A 15609-nucleotide genomic window follows, 5' to 3' on the forward strand; every position below is an offset into this window, starting at 1 on the left:
CTCATTTTTCAGTTTCTGCAATGTGGTAAAAGAAGGGAGAATAGCCAAAAAGCTTCAGCCCTTCTTTGGAAATATTTATTTTCAATTCTTAAAGATTGGGGCTGGGTTATAAGAAAGGCCTTGGAGGTCTGGACGCAGGGGTCTGATGAACTCAGTGAGACACCTGGCTCCAAATTTTTTACGCAGGGAGGTAACTTTGAAAACAAAGAGGCATACCACCTGCTGATTACTTTATTGAGAAACCAAGAATTACATAACTCAAAATCATAAACAATCCACATGCAAAATGAGAAGGCATAGAAGGGACAAGTTTAATCAAGTTTATGGGCATTTTGAGACCAGTAACCACAAAACAAGCACAGGTGAAGAAATCGTCAGTTATAAGGCTGCTGTATGCCAAGTCAAGCCTCAGGATAAACATGAGGTGATATGAGTGTTTTATCCAGCTCTGGCATGAGTGAGCAAAAGGGCAGCGCAATAGGAAACCTAGAGTGAAAATACTTTGATCGTTCAACAATTTAGTTTGCGGGAAATTATCTCAGATCATTAATTTAGTGGCCATATTGCAGAAAGCGTTACAGGGAACAATAACATATTGGGGGCTGATGATGTAATGATATGAACAGTTGGCTGCCTTTCACTGATAGGGAAAGCAGGTGTATAAACATAAATGTACCAAACTGAATGTGAGGAGTGTTTTCTTTTCTAAAGGATCTCATTTGGCATCAGAACATCTTTCCTTTAGACCAGAGGTCAGCAAACTTTCTCTATAAGGCCAGATAATAGGTGTTTTTGGCTTTGCAGGCCATATGGTCTCTGTCACAACTACTCAACTCTGCTGCTGCAGTATGAAGACAACCAGAAGTGATTCATGAAACAATGAAACTTATCACTGCCTACTAATGAAACTTATTTATATAAAAACAGATAGTAAGCCACACTTGGTCTGTGGCCCATAATTTGTTAACCCCTGCTTTAGACTAATCTACTCTATGTTGGCTACCCTAGACCCCAAAAGGCTTGTATTATTACCTGCTGACATCAGATCTTCATGTTCAAAAAGAATTTAGTTTGGCTTTTCAATAGAATGGATTTGTGTTGTGTATTCTGAACCTGTGACTTAGTCCAGGAAATATTCTTACCATAAAAATATCACAGTAAGATTATATCTTCCCTTCTTACATTTTTTTCCCTTGGGTGATTTTCAGGACATTGCTATAAACTGCCTCGTTCAACTTGTATCTCTAGTTTCAATCCCATCTTTCAACAAATTCTTCAAGCACCAATAAACTTCCATCCTTCACACAGTATAGAGGCCCCTGTTTCTTTCAAACACACTGGATGAGCAAAGACAAATGTCTTTAAGATTGTGTCTCATCCATGTACACTTCAGAGTGCCTTGTTACTCGTGTGCCCAGTGACTATTAGATGAAAGAAAAAGTAAGCAGGTGAAGGAATGACAGAAGGGAGGAAGGAGAGGAGGAGGACAGGGCAAAGAAAAGAAAGGAAAGGAGAGAAGGAGAAGGATAGTAAGAAGGAAGGGAGTTGCTGAGCATCATTGAATCAATGAATTAATGTGTTTCCTACATCAATATTTCTGGTTCTTCTGGAGGCAGATTTGTAGTCAAGGGCCTTCAGGATACATGCTTTGTGTACAATATTCAATAATTAGGAAAGAATCCTTCATTCCTTTACTCAACACATATTTGTCATGGAGTGTCAGTGTGCCATGATTTGAGGATACATTAAGGAACATACTAGACAAAATCCCTGCCCCTGGGGTGCTTACATTCTGTTGGCAGGGGCAGATGATAAAGAACCAAGTCAATAAATAAGATCCACAGGATTGGCTTTCAGGCTCTCTCTTCACCCATCAGCACTTACCAGTGCCTGGCCCTCAACAACTGTTTGCTAAAAAAAAGTATTCAAGGTCTGTGAGCCAGTCCATCTCTTCCTCAGCTTACCTCCTGCAGGATAGATCTGCAAAATGGCCACAGGGCCAAGTTGGGACCATAGAGCAAAGAGGGCTGGGATGTATTCCCAGGCTCTCTGAATAGTTCACTTGCTCCAGCTTCTTTCCACTGATTTGAACTTTCCCAGGCCAGTGGCTGGCAGGAGGAAGCTGTAAAATGCTGGTGGCAGCTTCAGTAACGAGAGCCAGTGGGCTGTCTCTGACAACTGGAAGCTCGTGCCATCTTGGGGCCATATCCATAACACCACAAATATGGCTGGTGCCTTGGCAATGACATCTGGGGAACGTCTGCTTTTTCTCTCTCAAAGCCCCATGGTACACACCTACAGCCTTGGCTCCTGAGGGGATAAACAGAAAAGGGGATTAGCAGCCAGCATGAGAGAAACAATCGAGGATGTTTGCTGCTGTGGCAGCCAGACCAGCCTCAGCTTGTCCAGACAAAACCCATCTCCACTGCAAAGTCTCCAAGGAGAAGTAACCAGTGTCAGGAGGCAGGCAAGAGGAGACCTAAGGAGCAGATCTCAGTACAACCCCACGACAGGAAAGGAACAGTGTGCTGCTCACCCCAGAGAAGCCAGACTTGTTCCATGAGCTGAGAAATGTTTCAGGGATGCGTCTGAAGCACCAGATTTTTGTGAGCTCTTTAATACATGACCGCAAAAGAGAGCTGTCAAAGAGAAAGAGGCTAACATGGCCACATCCTCTCCAGAGAAGGCATAGCTCAGTGGAGTGATCATGGGCCACATCACTACCTACTAATAATCCTATCTATGCTTTTCAGAACACTCTCAATTTATAAAAAACGTTATCATTTGTTGAGGGCTTACTATGTGCCAAGTGGCATGCTAAACAGTTTGTATTCTGTTGTCTTATTTAATCCAACTGACTCCTCTGTGAGAGAGAGTTATTGTGAAACCCATTTTTCAGATGAAGAGACTGAGGCTCAGGGAGGCTAAGTAAACACACTACACAGGTCACAGAGATAACGGGGGATGGAGCTGGTATTTACACCAAGCCATCTGATTTTATATCATGATGCTGCCTTTTATTTCTAGCACTTCATTTATTCCTCACCATAACTCTCTAAGATAAATAGGTTGCAGCCAAGAAATGTGCTAATACCTTGCCACCAGCCATATGTGGCTATTTAAATTTAAATTAATTTGAATTAAATAAAACTTAAAAATCAGTTCCTTAGATACACAAACCAGCTTTGAAGTGCTCAAGAACCACCTGTGACGGCATAAATAAGGAACATTTCATCTCTGCAGAATGTTCTAATGAACAGCACATGCCCAGAACTCTGAGGTTCAGTTCAAATTCCTGAGCTCTCTGCCAGCCACTGAGCTAGAAAGTATAGTGATGAAAAAGGCACCATTAGAAAGGTTACAAATTGGAGGCTGTACTGGATTTAACAACTTGGTGCTGGTACAGATGGGGGCCAGAACGTTGCTCACCTCTATCCCCTCCACCACATCGACATTCTGGCCTCTCAACAGAAAGGAAAACAGAATGACTTCAAGTATCCTAACATTGGGTATTTCTAGATGCGTTTGCACTAGGCTGACGATCAACCAGGGTGCTCTTTGAGAAAGGGTGTATGAGAGGCAGAAGTAAAAAGGAGTAGATTGTTAGTGTTGGGAAAAACACACCAGGTTGGACATGTGGAAATGGCGTGCCACACCTGTCGGGAAGAGTGCTCTTGCATTCCCAGTAAGCACAAAATGATATAAACCCACCTCTTCTTGCATGGGTAGTTGTCTTTGTTCGAGGCAAATGCTCTTAAAAAATAAATCACAAGCACCCACCCCTCCCCAAGGAAACATGTACAAAACTAAGGCCACCCTACAGCAATGGTAGTATGGAAGGAGCATTTAATGGTAGTATAGATTCTAGTTCAAGTTCCAACTACTCCTCTGCTACTGCTGCAACGTTAGGCAAGAAACTCAACTTGTTTACACTGTAAGTTCTCAATTCCTAAAACGGAAATTGATGATAGTTCCAGGATCTTAGATTTCTTGTGAGAATTAAAGATAGCATTTATGAGAGTTGTACAGCCAGGAACATGGGAAGTGGTCTGCAAATGGCAGATTTGGGTTGCTAAAAACTTTTTATCCATGTGTATCAACAAATTTGATTTTTCCAGACCACTAAGTATTAAATTGGTTTTTATTTTTCTTTCTATTTGACATAGATCACAGTGACACCGACTTTGATACAAATACAGTAGATTATATTCATTTGCTTATTTTATTCATGTAGTTTATTTATGTAGCTGGATGATAAAATTTTGACCAAAGAGATTAAGAAAGAGCATAGCAAATCATGGGAAGCTGACCAGTTTAGGGAGGCTTAGCCAAGAAAGCAAATTCATTTGCTCATCAAACATTTATTGGGCACTCTTCCATGTGCCAGGCAAAGATGAGTAAGACATAGCCCCAACCAAGAAAAGTTCAAGGTCCAGTAAGAGAAAAGGCAAGAACACTCATACGCAAGTAATCCAAGTGCCACCAAAAAGATATAAATGTCCTGTGAGGACCTCAAAGGAAAGCCAAGTCATATTTAGTTACTTAGATATAAAAAGTTTTCAGGAAAGAAGTAAGTGTCAAAACAGGCTATGGACAGAGAGCCGAAAGCCTGACCAAAAGTAGAAAGCTGGGAGAAGAAATGTGTGGGAAATATCAGAAAGGGAGACAGAATGTAAAGACTGCTAACTCTGGGAAACGAACTAGGGGTGGTAGAAGGGGAGGAGGGCGGGGGGTGGGAGTGAATGGGTGACGGGCACTGGGGGTTATTCTGTATGTTAGTAAATTGAACACCAATAAAAAATAAATTAAAAAAATAAAAATAAAAAAAATAAAAAATAAAATAAAAAATAAATAAATAAAATCTTTAAAAAATTAAAAAAAAAAAAAGTAGAAAGCTTTGCAGGAGGCAGAAACAGTAGGAGCAAAGGTTTGGCCAGTCGTAGGAGGAGGGATGAGATGCAGGGTAAAGGCTGGGGATGTGAGGGGAAGGAGGTGAGCCGATGAATCGGGGAAAGAATGGGGAGATTTGAACACAAGCTTCAGGAGCTTAGACTTCATTTGAAAAAGACAGTGGCAACTTGATGGGATGAGCACTTGATGTTATTCTATATGTTGGCAAATTGAACACCAATAAAAAATAAATTTATTTAAAAAATTAAGAATAAATAAATAAATAAATAAATAAATAAATAAATAAATAAATAAATAAGACAGTGGCAGATGGTACTTTATGAAGATCAACTTCAATCAGTGTAAAGCTACGAGTTCAGATTGGCCCTGGGCCTGGTTCAGTTGCTGACACTCCTGTCCACTCAGCCACCCGAACCTGGACATCATCACAGACCTCTGCCATTTCCTGCCATTCCTTGAGTTACTGAACTTGCTGTTGCATCACGAATTACACTCAAATTTAGGCAGCATGAGAAAACAACTATTTATTATCGCATGCAATTCCTGAGGGTCAGGCATGAGGCCGGGACTTAGTAGAGAAAGTCTGTCGGGGGCAGGCGTCAAACTGCCAGCCGGAGGTGCAGGCACCTCAAGGCTCAGCTGGATCTGGAGGGAGGAGCTGCTTCCCAGCTCACTCCTGTTGTTGGCAGACCACAGGTGCTCTCCAGCTGTTGGCTGGAGGCCTCAGTCCCCTGCCATGCGGGCCTCTCCAACAGCGAGTGATCCGAGAGAAAGAGCTTGAATGCAAGGCATACTCTTTTGTAACCTAATTGCAAGAGTGACCTAGCACCATTTCTACCATACGCCATTGGTCACAATGGGCCCCTCTGGTACAGGGCAAGAGGAAGCTACACAAGAGCATGAATGTCAGGGCAGGCCTCGCCAGAGGCCACCTCCAGGCCCAGCCAGTCAGCCTCTGTGTTTCTCAAAGCTTATCACTGCTCTCCAGTGGTGTTAGCTCCTGTTTATCTGTAGTCCAACAGCTCATGCTACTTTCAGCTGCTCTGCCCGCAGCCTCATCCTGTTGCCACTCAAGAGTGGCAAGAGTGATGTCTCAAAACGAGTTCTACTTGTTCCCCTGACACACACCACCTGCACCCTCTGCTTGAAACCCATTGCTCAGGGATGCCTGGGTGGTTCAGTGGTTGAGCATCTGCCTTTGGCTCAGGGGTCCTGGGATCGAGTCCTACATCGGGCTCCCTGCATGGAGCCTGCTCCTCCCTCTGCCGGTGTCTCTGCCTCTCTCTCTCTCTCTCTCTCTCTCTCTCTGCACCTCTCATGAATAAGTAAATAAAATCAAAAAAAAAAAAAAAAGAAAGAAAGAAAGGAAGGAAGGAAGGAAGGAAGAAAGAAAGAAAGAAAGAAAGAAAGAAAGAAAGAAAGAAAGAAAGAAAGAAAGAAAGAAACTTATTGCTCGGATGATGCAGATCAAGCTCCTTAGAATGGCTATGGGTCTTTCTGTGTCCCAGGCTCTGCTGATGCTCCAGCCTCATCTCCTGACACCCTCTGCCTTGGACCTTACATACACTCTAGTAAGTCAGGACTTTTGGTGTCTCCTTCATTATCTGTACCATTTCACCTATCTATACCTTTGCAACACTCTTCCCTCTTCCTGCACACGCTTTGTCATCTCTCCCAACCTTCACAGGATAGCACTGTGATTCAGAGCACAGACACAAGACTGTCACCATGTAGTTCAAACTGCAGCTTCCACTCAGTGTACAACTCGGCTCATATAAATTCTATATGTTGGGCATTGCATTGGTCAAATTAATTATGTGCGTATGTTAACTTTCCTATTCCCACATTGACCTAAAGGTAGATGATTATTACTATAACCATTGCACAAATGAGGAAACTAAGGCTCATAGAGCTCAATTGCACTCAAAGTATGTGCAATTCAGGACTAAGTTTAGACACTGTCTCCTCCACTTTTTCTCCTTCCAAAAGCAGGTTCCCTCTTCCACGCTTCCCATGGCACCCTGGGGATAATTCTGACTTGGTAGCTACCCTATTGTTTTGAAATGACATATTTTGAGTCTCTCTTTTATTTATTTTTTCTTCTTTTTAAAGATTTTATTTATTTATTTATGAGAGACACAGAGAGAGAGGCAGAGACACAGGCAGAGGGAGAAGCAGGCTCCCCGTAGGGAGCCCGATGTGGGACTCGATCCCAGGACCCCAGGATCATGACCTAAGCCAAAGGCAGACGTTCAACCTCTGAGCCACCCAGGCACCCTGAGTCTGCCCTTTTAAAACTCCGCTCTTTGAGGTCAGGGACCGTGTTTCTGCCAGTTTACCACCCAACAGATTCTTCATCAATATGTGCCAGGAGAGCTTACCTAAGTTAGCAGTGCCTGCTGAATATCCAGGTGATGCTATAGGCAGTTCCCTGATAAAGGAGGAGATAGAAGCTGCATATAGGACCTCAAAATACTAAGAGAAAGAAGAGGTAATGAAAATAACTGCTTTATTTTTAGAACATTTAACATTTTCCTTAATAAAACTAAAACAATGACTCTAAACCACTAATCTGAAAAACTTACCTGAAATAGCTATGCATCATCCCATCTAGTAGATGGAATCAAATGGAGAAGCAGCCATAGTGTGAGGTCTCCTGTGCTCTGGTCTCCGGGGAAGACTGATGGTCTCCTCCACAGGTTCAGACAGTGACCAGAGCAATCACGTCTACCGTGCTCGTTCCCTGAACTCTCCTATTTCCATCTTCTCAGGAGCTACAAGTCTGTCTCATGGTCGCACGCAGCCAGGCTGGTCTGTGGAACCAGGAAAATCGTCACATTTAATCACAAAATAAGCAAACGGAAAAAGACTTTAATTAAAAAAAAATTTAATAAGCTAATGAAGGAATTTTATGAAAGTAATAAGATTTTATTCAATATTTTTGAAGGGTTGTCTTTCTGAGAAAAAGTATCAAAACAGCCTTCAGAGATGCTGTGAACTTTACGAAATTTTCTTTGGGTTCTTTGCAAATGGTGGCTTGTGACCCAAAGTCCTATTCAAACCGTAATCAGAAATAATAGGGGAATTACGGTAATTTATCTTATGTGATCTAATCTCTGACCAGGCTTGCATCTCAGACACACCTTGTAGTTTGTTGTGTGTTGAATCCGCATGAAAAAAGAAATTAATCCCCCAAATTAGTCCTGCCAGGTGTTTAAAAAAAAAATAGTTTCCATATGACAGCAGCTCTTGTCAATATCCTGCTAAAGAATGAGACTAATTTTTTTTAAGTTTATACAGTCCTGACTTTGTCTAGTGACTCCTTTAGTTCTCCTGTCTCTAGCAATATCATTTTAAACATTTACTTTCTCCAAATGGCTTATGCGTTCTGTAGAACTCTGCTTGTGATGCATCTTGGCGTGTTACTATGGAAATATTAAATCATTCCACATGTGCATGTGTTTGCCTCACCAGGTAGATTTTAGAATTTACTTGAGAACTGATTGTAGCTCCTTGTCCTCCTCCACCTCCTCCTTCTCTCTTCCTCACCTTCTCTTTCCTGGGAGCACCTGGGTAGTGTTCACTAGGCAAGTGCTCCAACACCCTAGTTGATTAACTCAGGAAAAAATAGAAGCTATTATTTATTGATCAATCTGTGCCCCACATGAATGAAGTTCATGTGTTCTTTCTTTAGTCCTTACAAACAGTCCTGTGAGTATTATTATCCCAACTTTCCAGCTCTGGAAACTGAGGCGTAGGAAGAGAAGGCAACTTGCCCGAAGTCACAGCTGGTGAGTGAGTGGCAGAGCTGGGAGTCAGACCTCAGTTGTCTGATTCTAGAGCTCATGACTTCCTGTAATCCCACTCATTTTCCATCCTCTTAACTAGCAACTTCTCAGAGTCATTGCTTTGCAGATTTTAAGAGGAAAGTGTGTACTTTGGGCTAACAAATCTCACATCTCTGATAAGACACAGTGGATAGGATGCTTGTCGTAAGGTCTTCATTTCTAGAAGGCTCTTGTGCCTATGCCCTTTAGAATAACGCATATGCTTCTGGTGGCACTCAGGCTGGTTGGTCCACTGTCTTCTACCTACTTGCTCCTGAAAGTGTGCTTCTTGAACCAGAAGAATCGGCATGACCTGGGATGTTAGAAATGCAGACTTGCAGGTTGCCTCAACTTACTGAGTCAGAATCTACATTTGAACAATATCCCTAGGTCATTTGTGAGCACATTACAGTTTGAGAAGAACTACCCTACTTAATGGTTGTCACATGAAATGGGACTTTTCTCTCCTGTGACTATTGGTAAAGAAGTCAAGATAGGTCAGAAAACTGATTCAAGTGAGTCAGGACAACACCATCACATCAACCCAGGAGGTATTATTGATTTTCTCACGTGTTCACATAATCATTGGCCCCAGCTATTCCAGTTTCCTAGTTACATACCAGTATTTCAATCAAGTTAGTTGAAAATTCTCTGGATATAGAGTCATGTGTTAGGATTAAGATATAAAACCTTAGGATAGTTTGAAAACTCACTGTGCTTCCTAGAGTATGTCCTAATGCCCATCTTTAGGATATCCAAAGTTCAGCTGCTAAACTCACGTGACATTTTAATCTAGCCCAAAGTCAAAACACAGTAACTTTGTCAAACAGGAGGAGAGTTTAGGACTATAGCCCCTTTATAAGACCTGCCTTAAGAAATGTTTATGCCACCCATCTCCAGCATGTGTCAAATTGTGTGCTGTTGCTGTAGGCATAGAACAGCCTCCTTATTTTTCTCTCTAACCTGCTCAGAGCTATACCGCCTAAGTAAGCATCTTCCTTGCACTGGATTGAAAGCAGCATTATTTTTAACATAGGACTGGTGATTATTCTGCAAGGACTTACCCTGTTTTGCTTCACCATTTAGACCCTCCTTCCTTCTCAAAGAATACATTTACATTCATTCTATTTCCCCACCCTCATCTTCAAGTATTTATCAAGTGATGTGGCCAGTACAAAGTAAGACATGAATAACTGCCCCCGAGGAGAGTATATTCTGGGGTAATGGGGACCCCATGGCTGTTGCAGGCAAGAGGGGCAGGCAGAGTGGAGACGTCGCAGGGAGCTTGGGGGACAGAGGCCATTCCATGCGGGGGACCAATGGTACAGAAGGGGAAGTGTGTGGGACCCACAGGTTTGAGGAATGGGTCTTGCGGATCACATGATACATCTCCGGTGCCCAGTGGTGAGGGCTGTTCAAGGAGCATGTGCCCTTCCCCCACTGGGCCTGCAGATGACATGGGCTCACAGCTTCCCCTCTCTGGGTTTGTTTGGATCACTTCATCTACTGGAACATCGAGTTCAAAAAAGTTAATCCCTTCTTTCAACAGACTGAGGTCTATGTGGCAGTGTGGTAGATGTTGGTGTCTCAGCAGAGATGAAGACAGTCTCTTCCCCAGACAGTTCCTTTTAGTGGATAAGCCAATAAATGAGCACATAAATTAAATAAGATAAAAATCTTAACAGGAGAGTACATTTTGGAGAAGTTTATATGCAAGAAAAAATATAGAAAAGTATAAACTAATTTGCATAATGAATCTAAAAGGTAGTGTGGCCATGGTCTGGGAAGGTCTTAGAGCAGAGGAAAGACCTGAAGCCTGGATAGGCAAAGAGTGAAGAGACTACTCCAGAAGGAAAATAATCTGAGCAAAGTTCCCCTTTCCCAGGACTAATGAGCATGGAAACTTGTTTACTGAATTTTTGCCTGAAGCTGACATATATTGACTAACACTGCCAGGGCCCCTGCTAAAACACCAGATTAAAATATGCATTTAGTTAATAGATTCTCTAGAGCTTAAGTAATAATCTATAACTACATAATTACATATAACTGTATAACATATATCATATATAATTATATAATTGATATGTTAATATTATAGTTCATAATTAATGGTTATATTACATAATTAATTAGTAATTATATAGTAATATAAGTAATAATGTTAAAGTATTGATTAATATTAATACGTAATTATATGATATTATCTCTAAATATGATTATGATTATAGTTTTATATATAATAATTTATAATTATTGTTTTCAGACCTCCTCATATGCAAGGCTAAGTACCTTACACTGAATACTCAAAGCAACCTTATGGGGGTGTTTTGATTTCCATTTTATTAATAAGGAAACAGTTTAGGAACTTGAGCAAAGCCACATAGTAGACGCTAATGTTGTACATGGACACAAAGTTGGAGAGCAAAACCCACATTCTTAACACTATGTCAAACTATCCAGATGCTCTATATACTGTAGAACTTTGAATATTGTATACTCAGGTACGATACAACATTAGGATATTAGAACAGCAAAACATAATCCCTTTAAACAATTTCCCTTCAGATGGGAAGAGAAAGTATGATGTATAGAGCTGAAACTATTGAAGCAAGATCATGTGTGGCAATCATCTCTTTCTCAAGTCCTAAAAGTACATAAAAAGGCATGAGGGTGTGGTTATTTGGATAAGTCTTCTTAAAATTGGTAATTTTGTGGGACCTACTATGCAAGGCCAAAGTAATGTGCCAATTGGATCATTTATAGGGCATTGTGGCTGTATAGTATCCAAACATCCCTTCCCAAGGTGGCTAAAAATGCCAAGTCCCCAAATGAGAAAGACTTGTGTCATTTGGGAAATTATACCCATTGAGTTTTTTACAGGATTTCTAGAGTGTGTGTTCGAATGCCATTTGCTCATTCTTTTTCCAGTTCATGGGAAGCAGATTATCAAAAATGATTAACAGAATGGATATAGTCACATTCGCAAACCTGGGTTTGAGAACTGACCCTGCCACAGTGATCAGGCGTCTAGGTTGTTCACTTAAATGCCCAGCCATTGTACTTACCATGTGGCCAGGACCAGCAGAGTCAGCACCACCAGGACCTCGGTAGAAACACAGACTCTCAGGCCTCACCCTGGCCTGGCTGAACGGAAAGCTCTAGGGCCGGGACCAGGCATCTGTGTTTTAACAAGCCTTCCAGGTTTGGAAAGCCCTGTGCTGGACCTTAGCATCCTCATTGATAAAAAGGAGATAATATAGTAATAATATCCTCTTCTACGTATCATTGTGAAATCAACTGAGATAGTATACATAAAGTGCCTCACATGATGTCTAAAGTAAGAGTAATAATTATCATCTTTAATAATTTTATTTTACCTTTTCTTATTTTTGGTTTAGAAAGGTAAGAAACCAGAACCCCAAACAGATAACTCTGTCTGCCTTGGGTCTCACGAGAAATCCATTCTTACAGTTAGTGATGAAGACTTGTCTGACGTCTGCCTTATGTTACTAAGAAAATCTGAATCGTATAAACAGGTTTCTCTTGTGGTCTTTCTTCGGCTCCTGTTTGAAAACGAAGGAGGTCTGCGGCTGAGTGTTTTACGGCCAGTCCAGGGGCTCCGTGGAACAACTCTGATGGATGTGTGTGTCAGATTGCAAAACACTCCCGACTGGAGCAGTTAAACTGGACAGTTTAGAAAACCACCTCCAGGTTTCACATTTGGGAACACAAACACTTCTGGAGTGAAGTGCTTCTTCCCAGGGAGACATGCCACCGCTTCAGCTCCCTGTGAAGTGCCCATATATATCAGGGCTGAATAAAATCCCAGTAAGGACTGGTTTGACCCACTGTGGCCTGTTCCAAACCATCTGAATCCATTCTAATTTCTTTGCAACTTTTATTTAGTATTTATTTATATGAGCTTGGGCATCTGTCTTGCTTATGGCTTCCTTGCTTCTCATTTGTTCTTCCCCTCTCAGACGAAGCTCAGTAAACTTTTCTGTAAAGGGACAGAAAGTAAATATTTCAAGCTTTGTGGGCCATAGGGTCTCTGTGGCAACTACTCAAGTCTGCCATGGTTACTCAAAAGCAGCTGCAGACAAGGCGCAACCAATTGAATGTGGCTGTATCCCAATAAAACTTTATTTACAAAAACAGGTGGCAGGCCAGATTTGGCCGACCAACTCTGGTCTGCCGACTTCTGACTCAGAACCTCAAAACAACCCATAGAAAGGACCCAGATGACCAGACAGAAGAATAATTCAGTGTCTACAGGAAAAATTCTGGCTTAGAAGGAGTTCCTAGCTTCCATTAATCGTCCCTTCAGACCAGTTGAACCAAAACCCACTCTGAAACTGTTTTGCTCTGACCTGGCGGGCAAACACCTCCTCTTGGTTTAACAACTTTTAAAGAAGGTGTTGCCTCACAGGTTGGGACCAATCAAAACACGTTCCACATCTGGAACGAGGAAGTCTTTCTGTAAGGGATGAGATCGAAATGTTCAGACACCAATTAAGTAGGAGGCGAGGAAAAAAAAAAAAAAAGTAGGAGGCGAGGGCCCAGCCAGACTTAAACCATAGGAGTACAGAGTGAATGCCAGCATCTTACTTTTCTAGGATAGTTCAGGGTTTATGACTCTTGGTGTTTAGAGATAACTAAACTGGCCCCTCTGCAAGAAGTAACACAGAAGGTATGAATGTAAGAAATTACTCTTTATTCTTGCTAAAGTACTGATATGAATCTCTGTATCTCTGTACAGTGGAAGAAACCAGTTGACAAACATCGTGACCTAGGCTGTTCTTTCATTTGAAGAGGTTTCTTTTTGCAGTGCCAGGTGTGGTTTGAGACTTGGCTTTGTATGACTTACTCATTCCAAAGTTGGAATTTCCTTGGGTCCAAGGGAGCCATTTATAACAAATGTCATTGGTTGCTTGTCTAACAGCCATTCCAACTCCTGCTTTCTTTTTCCTTGAAGAAGAGCCACTAATTTTGTTGGAGTTCTCCATGTAGCAAAGATAAATCTTACTTGGTTTAATTCAGTGATGATCATCCCATTCATTGTTGCAGTGAGTTTATGGATGAGCACGTAACCCAGGGCCGCCTCATGAAAAATAAAGAAAAATCTGTGGGGAAGCTTCAGGAAAAGATACCCTCTCCCTTAAAAAGAGGCAAACGGGAAAATGTGTCCTTGTGTGGGTCTTGTGGGTATACAGCTTGGAACTGTGGTATCCATCTTGAACCCTGGGGGATGCTAAACTACGGATAACAAAGCATAATAAAACCTGCAGCTGCCTTGCCAGGAGACTTTCTGTTATTGAGAAAGTAAGTGTTCTTTATTATGTAAACTAACTTGAATTTTCTGTTTCCCGGGGCCAAAAGAATCCCAAATGATACCCATTCCTATTTGGTTTCCTCCAGGCCAGCTCTGGTCTCTCTGCCTATGAGCTCTCAAACTCTATGCTTCACTATCCCTGCCTCATCTTACCACCCATTTGAGATTTGGGAATTGTTCTTTGTTTTGTTTTGTCTTAATAGACCTTGAAGTTGAGATCTTACCTATTAGGATTTCACCAAGAGCCACCAGTCATTAAAGAGTTATAAACACAGCTACTCACAGACTGAAGTCATTTCAATTTGTGGTTTTGTTATTGGAAGTGTTGGTAGTAATAATGTTTGTTTACTTTCCACTTATTCAGTGCAATTGTCCTTCCCTAACAAAGATTGTAGGCAAGTGGATGTGATCAAGTAAGCAATTACATACCATGTAATGAGAGACCTGAGAGAGGACTGGGGGCTGTGGAAGTCTAGAGGGAGGATCTGTCATTGGCTTACTCAACAGTCAAGACCTTCACATTTCTTCCATGCTTGCAGAGGGTCCCAGCCTAGAAATGCCAGACGCTCACTCTCCAGCCTCCACTGCAGCTAGGGCTTGTACATATGAGCTCCTTCTGGCCGGTGAGACATGAGGGAAAGCCTTCAAAGGTCTTCTAAAACAGGATTTTCCTTGAAGATTAAGATCATCACAGAGAAGTGTTTTCTTCCCTTTCTGCTCGTTTCTTTCCTGGGAAGGCATGATTCAGGGCTACAATAGCCATCTTGTGACCATGAAGTAAAAGCCAAGAGCATTGTAGAACATGAATCTAAGTGTTGATATTATTATTTCATAGAACCAATCCTATATCTGTATATCTCCAGATTTCTTGTTAGGTGATGATACCACTGTATTTTCGTATCTGTTACATATAGGCAGTAGCATGCTAAATAGCACAAAGGGTATCTAATGTGGACTGGGAATCTAAGAAGGCTTCCTGGAGGAAGTGACTCACAAGCTAAAACAGGAATGATATGTACACATTATGTAATAGGAGGAGAGGTGATAAAGGAGGGTGAGAGACTTGGAGGGGAGATTATGGCAATTTAAAAATTCAAAATTGGTGGCTATGGCTGAAGTATAAAATATTTTTTATGGATTGGCAAGAGATAAGGTCAAATAGGTAAAAGGGGGGAGGACAAATCATATATAACTTTGTAATCACATATAACTTTGTTCATGAATTTCGCTTTTTTTTTCCTAAGAACATTACAAACACTATAGAAATTTTTCTCGTTCTCGAGGTCAGAGTTAATCACTTCTTTTATATACCCTGATCACACTACTGATAGTTCACTATCATTTGGTCCTGTCAGGGGTATAATTTGTTATTCAAGTATTTGTTTCCTCCAGTTTAATTCAATAATGCTTATCCCCTTATCCATTGATTGGTTCATAGATGAGCATGTAACCCAGTTCTGCCTAATGGAAAACAAAGAAATATCTGCTGGGAACCATCTGGAAAAGTTATCTTCTCCCCTAAAAAGAAGCATGGGG

General features: G+C 41.4%; 1 long non-coding RNA gene across 1 annotated transcript; it reads right to left on the reverse strand.

Moving 5' to 3' along the window:
- Nucleotides 1–217: 217 nt before the first annotated feature.
- LOC140611299 (uncharacterized) lies at nucleotides 218–8284 on the reverse strand. Its single transcript, XR_012012579.1, has 4 exons — nucleotides 8055–8284; nucleotides 7497–7724; nucleotides 7293–7386; nucleotides 218–2310 (listed from the first exon to the last, which is right to left on the reverse strand). It is a non-coding gene; the product is annotated as an uncharacterized lncRNA (long non-coding RNA).
- Between the last annotated feature and the right edge of the window lie 7325 nt (nucleotides 8285–15609).

This window comes from Canis lupus, chromosome 19, assembly GCF_048164855.1.
Source record: "Canis lupus baileyi chromosome 19, mCanLup2.hap1, whole genome shotgun sequence".
Taxonomy (NCBI): Eukaryota; Metazoa; Chordata; class Mammalia; order Carnivora; family Canidae; genus Canis; species Canis lupus.